This window comes from Trichechus manatus, unplaced genomic scaffold (assembly GCF_000243295.1).
Source record: "Trichechus manatus latirostris isolate Lorelei unplaced genomic scaffold, TriManLat1.0 scaffold00012, whole genome shotgun sequence".
NCBI classification, from domain to species: Eukaryota; Metazoa; Chordata; class Mammalia; order Sirenia; family Trichechidae; genus Trichechus; species Trichechus manatus.
The window spans coordinates 16,788,234-16,799,005 of NW_004443948.1; the positions used below are offsets into that span (position 1 = coordinate 16,788,234).

The window sequence follows — 10,772 nt, forward strand, 5'->3', positions numbered from 1 at the left end:
GGACCTCACCAGGTGGAATACAAAGGAATCAAATTGACTACTTCTGTGGAAAGAGAAGATGGAGAAGCTCAATATCATCAGTCAGTACAAGGCCAGGGGCCGACTGTGGAACAGACCATCAACTGCTCATTTGCAAGTTCAAGTTGAAGTTGAAGAAAATTAAAACAAGTCCACAAGAGCCAAGCTACGACCTTGAGTATAACCCATCTGAATTTAGAGACCATCTCAAGAATAGATTTGACACGTTGAACACTAATGACCAAATACCGGACGAGTTGTGGGATGACATCAAGGACATTATACATGAAGAAAGCAAAAGATCATTAAAAAGACAGGGAAGAAAGAAAAGACCAAAATGGATGTCAGAAGAGACTCTGAAAGTTAATCTTGAAAGTAGAGCAGCTAAAGTGAATGGAAGACATAATGAAGTAAAAGAGCTGACAGAAGATTTCAAAGGGTGGCTTGAGAAGAAGATAAAGTAAAGTATTATAATGAAATGTGAAAATACCTGGAGTTAGAAAACCAAAAGGGAAGAACAGGCTCAGCATTTCTCAAGCTGAATAAACTTAAGAAAAAATTGTAGCCTTGGGTTGCAATATTGAAGAATTCTATGGGCAAAATATCAAACAACACAGGAAGCATCAAAAAAAGATGGAAGGAATACACAGAGTTACTGTACCAAAAAGAATTGGTCAGTGTTCAACCATTACAGAAAGCAGCATATGATCAAGAGCTGATGTTATTGAAGGATGAAGTCCAAGCTGCACTGAAGGCATTGATGAAAAACAAGCCTGCAGTAATTGATGGAATACCAATTGAGATGTCTCAACAAACATGCGGTGCTGGAAGTGCTCACTTGTCCAGCCAAGAAATTTGGAAGACAGCTACCTGGCCAACCGACTGGAAGAGATCCATATTTGTCCATTCCAAAGAGAGGTGACCAAGTAGAATGCAGAAATTATCAAATAATATCATTAATATCACTCACAAGTAAAATTTTGCTGAAGATAATTCAAAAAAGGTTGCAGCAGTACATCAACAGGGAACTGCCAGAAATTGAAGCTGGATTCAGAAGAGGATGTGGAATGAGGGATATCACTGGTGATGTCAGATTGATCTTGGCTGAAAGCAGAGAATACCAGAAAGATGTTTACCTGTGTTTTATTGACTATGCAAAGGCATTCGACTGTGTGGATCATACCAAATCATGAATAACATTGTGAACACTTCATTGTGCTCATGTGGATCCTTTACATAGACCAAGAGGCAGCCATTCGAACAGAACAAGAGGACACTTGAGGTTTAAAATCAGGAAATGTGTATAGCAGGGTTGTATCCTTTCACCATACTTATTCAAACCGTACGCTGAGCAAATAATCTGAGAAGCTGAACTATATGAAGAAGAATGTGGCATCAGGATTGGAGGAAGACTCATTAACAATTTCAGATACGCAGATGACACAAGTCTATCTATAGTATGTTTTATATACCATCTTGCTGTATTCTTCTCCTTTAACATATTGGACAGTGACAGGTTTTTAAATGTCTCAATTTTCAGATTCCAGTTTTTACTTTTGCTATTCTAAATGTAGTACTTATTTCCTCAATGTTATTTCCATTAGAATTAGTGACTATTAGCATTAATAGGCATTTATAAGGTGACAGAGATAATTGTCATCTGCAAGAATTAATACATTTGCTGAAAAATTCCCCAGCTTGACCATAAAATAGCTTATCATAAATCCTTCCACATTAAAAGGAAATTACAAACATTCCAGAATAGAAATTATCCTACTCAGTGTGGACAATTACACTACTGGCGAAAGTATTTTACTTTACTGCAGGAGAAAGTTTTTAGTAAATTATTTCCTTAGACTAACTAGTTCACTAGATAAAGAATGAGATTAAAATAAGGACAAAAAATAATAATAACTTACTTGGAAACTTTACTTCTAGTGGAAATATTTGAATGTTAACAATTGACTCTCTTCATTGGATCTCTCTTCTTCCCAGGCTTTCTTGCTGTCTTATGATTAATTTGCATATTTATATGAAGCAAGAAAATAAATAAGGAATTAAAAACAAACTCATCATGGCATGATACATTTAAGAAATGTCCAGAATATCATGAATAACCAGGATCCCTTCTTTCTGTGTTCCATGTTCTCTCAGGTTCCCATTTTATATGGGTATGTACTCATTAACATAACAATAGAAAAGCCCTATTTCCAAACAGGATCACATTCACAGGTACAAGGGTGAGGACTTCAATATATTTTGGCAGAACACAATTCAGTCCATAACACAGTCATCCCACATTTTCCAGTGAATCTGCTGCTTTTGACAGCAAAAGAAGCAACTGGCAATTTTACTTTCAGAAAATAGGGTGTTCACCCGTGAGCATTTGTAACATTCAGAATATCTGGATGCCCCCTTTGGCTTTCTGAAAGCAAGTACTCCTTCAGTGCGTTTGTCCTGAGGGCACACGCACTTTCCTTGTAGGCCAGACAGCAACATCTGATATTCACATATCAATCTCTGGGAACTAGAAAGAGGCAGCTGTCTCTTTTCTTTGTTCTCCTGCTTCAGAGGAAGCTCTCCATGTAAAGGGAACTTAGTTCATAAGGTTCAGAGAGGAGCCACAAGGTAGCTGCATTACCATATCTGCTTGGCAGACTTTAATCTGTGACGTATTGTCAAACCTCAGCACTTAAAGGAAAATGGAGTCTTTCAAATATGAGTTCAGTTCAGCAATTGTTCCACTTGGCAGGCAAAGATGATACATTTAATTCTTTTTTTTTTTTTAATCTAAGTGTGAAAGGGGTTGCTCATGAGTTTATGAATGCTACCCACATCCTGAAAATCCCCATGCCTTTGGAGAAGCCACACTAACAAGAAGAGTTGCAGCAAAAGTGACAAGTGGCATCTAATTACTGCAGGAGGGCAGCCTCACCCGTTCATGGCTGCCAGTGACTCTTCCAGACAGGGCATCAGAAATTTTCTCCCTGCTCTCAAGGGGCCCCAGAGAGGTTTATCTCCAGTGTATGACCACAGAGACCAACAGGTGTATCTGTAAGAAGTGGGTAATAGGATCATGATAAAGCAAAGTCTCCTAATACAAAATCCAATGGCCTTCCTACTGCATTATACCATTAATTCTGGTTTTTAACAGAAAGCTTCTCAAGAAACCCTGTGCATTCTGACTATATCAGAGTTAGCAGGGCATCCCATTAAATTAGAAAACCATTAGCATTTATCCATCCAACTGTTTATCTCTCTTGCACTCTCTTCATGCCTCCTGAGGTTTGCATAGAATGGTGATGATCATTTTTGTTTCATTTCATGTATTTCTTTCACTGAACATAAAGGCTAATTAAAATAACTTTGACATGCATTGAGTCAAAATGCAGTAGGCACTGTGCTGAATGCTTTACATGAATTATCTCATTAAATTCACAATAACCCTATAAGCTAAATATAATATGGTTTTCCCAACATTACAGAAAAGAGAACTGAGGTTTAGAGATTCAATAACTTGCCCAAAGCCACACAGCCAGTACTACGTGGAGCTGGGTTGTAAACCCAGGTCTTCCCACCTGCCTCTCTGATAAGAATTAGCTTCAGTATATAACAGGCAAAACCTCAATCATAAAGTGAAGAAAGTGGTATTATCATTCACGAGTTCTTGCATATCATGAAAAAATCTATTGGCAAGTGGTAATTTTCTGCAACTATTTTTTTATTGCTATATAAGATAGGCTCTGGCCATTAACACATCATTACAAAGTTCGGGTTTTTTATGCGTGTGAAACATTTCATAGACTTTTAGAGATGAGAAACCTCTTTCTATTTCACACCAGCTTACAAGGGTGTCTCTAAATACAGCATCAAGATCATAAATAAATTTATAAATAAAATTAATAATAGAATATATTCTTTAAACAAATGACTGACTACTCTGGAACCACAGTCCAAATAATTAAGTTAATGGTTATGACTATCTACTTCTAAGACAGCACTATAAAGGTCTGGGCATTTTTAAGAAAAATGTGAGCATCAAGCCCTGCCTTGCAGAGGACAAACAGACTTGCATCCTATTGTGAAAGCAAGCAAGCCTAGACCAGTTCTTTCCCAGGAATGAAAATTAAGCCATAACTCAGAGTAGTAAATTTGCTAGGAAAAAAAATTCAGCATTTGAATGATGCTACATTTTCCTGTTGACTTATTTCAAGTAAACTATTCCTGCTTCCTAGTTTTTTTGTTTGTTTGTTTGTTTTAATCCAGCAGACTGCTCTCTTCTCAAGCCTTGACTCGAAGCAAGTCTCACTGACAGCATGGAAGGCTGCTGGAAGGTGCCTCAGTTTTGATCCTCATCTCAAACTGTGGAAAGGCATAGCTGGTTAAAACCGTGGAGTCACAGCAAAAATAGCTTTCAAAAAGGTAAAATTAAGATTTCAGTTCAGTGCTGCAAGAATTTCCCACCAGCAGCACTGTGCTAAGAGAAATACCAAAGGAATTCCCTTTGACAGAAGGAAAATTATGCCAAATGGAGACTTGGATCTACCAAAAGAAATCAAGAGCACAGAAAATGGTAAACATGTGAATAAATATCAAAGGAAGTTTATGACGTTTTAAAATTATATAAAAAACTATCGCTTGTCCAATCCTCTCTGTCAACAAACAGACACGTGTTCTTGTGCAGTGCCAGCCACATCCCCGAGACACAATGGTGAAGGTCGGAAAAACAGATTTACCTCATTGGACACCTGGTCACTAGGGCTGCTTTTAACTTCACTAACGCAGAAACTGTTGTCATCAATGATTCCTTTGTTGATAGCAACTAATAACCTACATATTTCAATATGATTCCACCCATGGCAACTTCAATGACACCACCAAGGATTAGAATGAGAAACTTGTAATCAATGGAGGGCCCATCCCTGCCTTTCAGGAGTGAGATGCTGTCAGTATCCAATGGAGTGATGATGGCGCTGAAAGTGTTGTGGAGTCCACTGGGGCTGAGGCTCACTTGAAGGATGGAGCCAAAAGGTTTATCATTTCTGCTTCTTCTGCTGATGCTCATGTTTTGATGGGAGCGAATTTTGACATCTATGACAATTCCTTGAAAATTATGAACAATGGCTCCTGCACCACCTTCTTGGCCTCCCTGGCAAAGATCCTTTGTCAAAGATGACTTTGGCATTGTGGAGGGACCATGTCTTCACTGCTACCCAGAAGACTATGACTGTCTCCTCTGGGAAACTGTGTCATAATGATGTGGAGCTACCCAGAATGTCATCTCTGTATCAGTAAGCACTGCCAAGGCTGCGGGCAAGATCATCCTTGAGCTGAACTGGAAGTTCACTGGCATGGTTTTCCATGTCCCCACCTTCAATGTGTTGGTAATAGATCCGAACTGCTGTCTAGAGAGAGCTGCCAAGTATGATGGCGTCAACAAGGAGATGAAGCAGGTGGTGGAGTACCCTTTAAAGAGAATCCTGGGCTACACAGAGGATTGTCTCCTGTGACTTCGACAGTAACACTCACTTTTCCACTTTTGATGCTGGGGCAGGCATTGCCCTCCACACTCAGTTTGTCAAATTCATTTCCTGGTATGACAATGAATTTGGTTACAGCAACATGATAGTGGAACATACAGTCCACATGGCCTCCAAGGAGTAAGAGCCTCAAGGACCACCAACCTCAGCAATAGCAAGAGAGGGACAGAGTCCTTCAGCTGCTGGGGAGTCCTTGCGCCAACCCAATCCCCAACAACTAATTCTCTCATTCTCAACACAGTTTCCATCCTGAAGAAGGGGAGGGGCTTTTAGAGCCCTACCTTGTTATGCAGCATCCATACAGTACACTGTACTTCCCAAAAAGATAATTGACTGTTGAAAGAATAAATAAAAACCATATGCTGGAGTCTGTAATACATATAGGTTATAAATGTATAGGTCACTATAAGGTCATTATAGGGTCACTGGAAACCCTGGTGGCATAGTGGTTAAGAGCTACAGCTGCGAACCAAAAGGCTGGCAGTTCGAATCCACCAAGCACTGCTTGGAAACCTTATGGGGCAGTTCTACTCTGTCCCATAGGGTCACTGTGAGTCAGAATTGACTTGATGGCAATGAGTTTTTTTTTAAAAATAAATGTATGACAGTAGTAGCACAAGGAACAGGAGGAAGGAATGGAAGCATACTGTCAAGGTTCTTACATATAGGGAAGTGATAAAATATTGTTTGAAGATAGACTATGAGAACTTAAATAGTATATATAAACCTGTTGCTGTTGAGTTGATTCTGACTCATACTGACATAGAGAAATCACTAAAAATTAACATAAAGAGATATAGATAAGAATGGATATAAAATTTTACTAAAAAAAATTTCAACGAAAAAGATATCAGGAAAAGCAAAAGAAATACAAAAAAAGAAACAAATAGAAAATATGAAGCAAACGTATAAACTTAACCCAATAGTATCAATAGTTACACCAAAGGTAAACGGACAGATTAGTTGAAAGAACTAGACACAACACAAAGCGTGTATAAACACAAGACACTTTAAATATAAATGCATAGATTAAGACAAAAGGTTGAAAAGACATGCCATGCAATCGCTAAATATAAGAGTTGGAATAGCTGTATTAATATCAGACAATTGACGGAACAAGTAGACAGAAAATCAGTAAGGATGCAGAAGACTTGAAGAACATTCTCAATCAACTGAATTTAATTTTATTTATTGAACACTCCAGCCAACAATGGCAGAATATACATTTACCATAGACCTGATAAACCTGAGCCATAAAACAAGCCTCAACAAATTTAAAAGTATTAAAATATTGCCATATATGTTCTCTGACTAAAACAGATTCAAATGAGACGTTAATAACAAAAAGATATCTGGAAAATCACCTAAAATCTGTATATTAACTAAAAACCTTCTAAATAAGCCCCATGTTGAAGAAAAAAATCACAAGAGAAAGTAGAAAATATTTTGAACTTAAGAAAATGAACTGAAAGAAAAAATTTAAAAGACACCAAAGAAAATGAAAACACAACTTATCAAAACTTTAGTTGCAGTTAAATTGGAGCTTTGAGTATAATTTATAGTTTAAATGCTTATAAAAGAAAAAAGAAAGGTCTGATATCCACAATCTAAATTTCCACCTTAAGAAGCTAGTAAAGGAGAGAAAATTAAACTCAAAGTAAGTAGAGGAACAGAATAATAAACTAGTTGTTGCTGAGTTGATTCTGACTCACAGTGACCCATGTGTGCCAGAGTAGAACTGTGCTCCAAAGGGTTATCAATGGCTAATTTTTTTTGGAACTAGATTGCCAGACCTTTTTTTTTTTTTTTTGGAGGTGCCTCTGGGTGGACTCGAACCTCCACCCTTTTGGTTTGCACCACCCAAGGATGAAGAAGTATAATAGAGATGAATAAAACAAACAAAAACAAAAATATCAATAAAACATGAAAGAAACCAATAATAGATACCATCAATACAAAGAAAAACTAGATATTTGAAAAGATAAATTAAGTTGATAACCTTCTAGCTAGGTCAATCAACAAAGAGAGAAGATAAAAAAAATACTAGTATTTTGTGAATTAAAGAAGGAATATTACTGCAGAAACTACTGATGTTATAAAGATAATAAGGAAATATTATTAAGAACTTTATGCCAAGAAATTTGATAACTTAGATAAAATCGAAAAAATTATTTAAAAGACACAAACTACCAAAAATGATTTTAAAATATTAATAAAATTAAATAGCCCTATATTATTTTAGAAAGATGGTCTTTAATTGAAAGTCTTCCCAAAAAAAAAAAAAAAAAAAAAATCCAGTCCCAGATGGCTTACTTCACACTCCATAAAGAAATAAAACCAATCATCTATCATCACTTTCAAAAATTGAGGACAAGGGAACACTTCCCTACACATTTTATGTGGTCAGTATTACCCTGATACCAAAATCAGACAAAGACAAAAGAAAATGTTTAAAACAAATATAAAATAATTCAGAAACATGAAATATTTAGGGATAAATATGACAAAATATGTGTAAAGTTTGTACACTGGGAACTATAAAACACTGCTGAGAGAAATTAAAGAATACCTAAGGAAAGGGGGAGATAAACTATGTTCATTGGCTAGATGATGTAAGATTGTTAAACTGTCAGTACTCCTCAATCTGATCTATAGATTCAAGAAAACCCCAATCAAAATCCCACAAGACTAATTTGAGTATGTTAACAAGTGGCTCCTAAAATTTATATGGAGATAAAAAGAACCTAGAATCCTTTCATCCTTCAGGGTCCAACTCAAATATCATTTCCTCCATGAATGCAACTTCTTGCTACCTTCTGGAACTGTAAGACGGTACTCTCTCTTTTCTCAGAATTACTACACCCTTTTGTACCTTGTGGAAGAAAGATGAGACAGTCTGCTTCCGTAAAGATTTACAGCCTTGGCATAAATAGTATACAAACCATAACTAACAATACACAAACACCAAAAAAGAAACTAGATAACTTGGAGCTCCTAAAAATCAAACACTTATGCTCATCAAAAGACTTTACGGAAACAGTAAAAAGAGAACCCAGAGACAGGGAAAAAATTTTGGTTACGACATATCAGATAAGGGTCTAATCTCTAAAATCTACAAGATACTGCAACACCTCAACAACAAAAAGACAAATAACCTAATTTAAAAAATGGGCAAAGTATATGAACAGACACTTCACCAAAGAAGACATTCAGGCAGCTAACAGACACATGAGGAAATGCTCGTGATCATTAGTCATTAGAGAAATACAAATCATAGCTACAATGAGATACCATCTCACCCCAACAAGGCAGGCACTAATCCAAAAAACACAAAATAATAAATGCTGGAGAGGTTGTGGAGAGATTGGAACATTTATGCACCGCTGGTGGGAATGTAAAATGGTACAACCACTCTGGAAATCGACTTGGCACTTCCTTAAAAAGCTAGAAATAGAAGTACCATATGATCCAGCAATCTCCCTCCTTGAAACATATCCTAGAGAAATAACAGCCGTCACATGAATAAACATATGCACACCCATGTTCATAGCAGCATTGTTCACAAGAGCAAAAAGATGGAAACAACCTAGATGCCCATTAACAGACAAATGAATAAACAAACTATGGTACATACACACAGTGGAATACCATGCGAAGGTAAAGAACAATGATGAATCCGAGAAACATCTCACAACATGGATAAATCTGGAGAGCATTAAGCTGAGCGAAATTAGTCACAAAAGGACAAATATTGTATGAGGCCACTAGTATAATAACTCAAGAAAGGTTTAAACATTTAGAAAAAAGCATTCTTTGATGGTTACAAGGGTGGAGAGGGATGGGGAGGGGAAATCACTAACTAGATAGTAGACAAGCATCAACTTTGGTGAAGGAAATGACAACATGCAGTACAGGGGAAGTCAGCACAACTGGACCAAAGCAAAAGCTAAGAAGTTTCTTGGACACATTCAAACACTTTGAGGGACAGAGTAGCTGGGGCTGGGGCGTGGGGACCATAGTTTCAGGGGGCATCTAGGCCAATTGGCATAACAAAGTTTATTAAGAAAATGTTCTGCATTCCAGTTTGGTGAGTGGCTATGGGGGTCTTAAAAGCTTGCGAGTAGCCATCTAAGATACATCAATTGGTCCTATCCCACTTGAAGTAAAGGATAATGAAGAAAACCAAAGACACAAGGAAAATATTAGTCCAAGAGACAAAAGGTCCACATAAACCAGAGACTTCACCAGTCTGAGACCAGAAGAACTAGATGGTGCCTGGCTACCACCAGTGATCATCCTGACAGGGAATACAACAGAGAGTCCTGGGCAGAGTGGGAGAAAAGTGTGGAGCAGAGCTCAAATTCACGTAAAAAGACCAGACTTAATGGTCTGACTGAAACTGGAGGAACACCTGAAACTACGGCCCCCCAGACACTCTGTTAACCAGAACTGAAACCATTCCTGAAGCCCACTCTTGGGACAAAGATCAGACAGGATTATAAAACAAAAAATAATACTCATGAGGAGTGTGCTTCTTAGTTCAATCAGATACACGAGACCAAACGAGCGGCTCCTGTACAGATTCAGGATAAGAAGGCAGGAAGGGACAGGAACTGGTTGAATTGACACAGGGAACCCGGGGTAGAAAGAGGGAGTGTGCCATCACATTGTGAGGATTGCAACTAATGTCACAAAACAATATGTGTACAAATTTTTGTGTGAGAAATTAAATTGAGCTGTAAACTTTCACCTAAAGCACAATTAAAAAAAAAAAAAAAGATTTACAGCCTTGGAAACCCTATGGGGCAGTTCTACTCTGTCCTATAGAGTTACTATGAGTAGGAATTGACTCATCAGCAACGAGTTTGGATTTTTACTAGTTCACAGTTTAAAGTACTGTTGCTTATTACCATCAAATGTGTGCAGTGAGGGATGGTGGCAGCAGTCTTCTATAGGGAATGCAAGGAGATGGCCTGTTCTATTGTTGGCAGTGTCCACAAGACCCACTGTGGTATATAAACATTTCACAGTTTATATGGTATATTTCACAGTTTGTACGGAAACAGCTCTAGAATCTCAAGCATGCATTTCTCACTCATGGGTCTGTGGCTTGCTGCAACTCTGCTCAGCTCTGCTCTCCATCTCTTATTCTGGGACCCAGACTGATGGAGAGCTCTTCCCTGGGACATGCTTCTACTGGAATGTGTATGCTAC

The 10,772-nt window shown here is 37.7% G+C and overlaps 1 pseudogene; it reads left to right on the forward strand.

Annotated features, from left to right (window-relative positions):
* The first annotated feature begins 2,959 nt into the window (after positions 1-2,959).
* Positions 2,960-5,682, forward strand: LOC101344932 (glyceraldehyde-3-phosphate dehydrogenase-like; annotated as a pseudogene).
* The last annotated feature ends 5,090 nt before the right edge of the window (positions 5,683-10,772 follow it).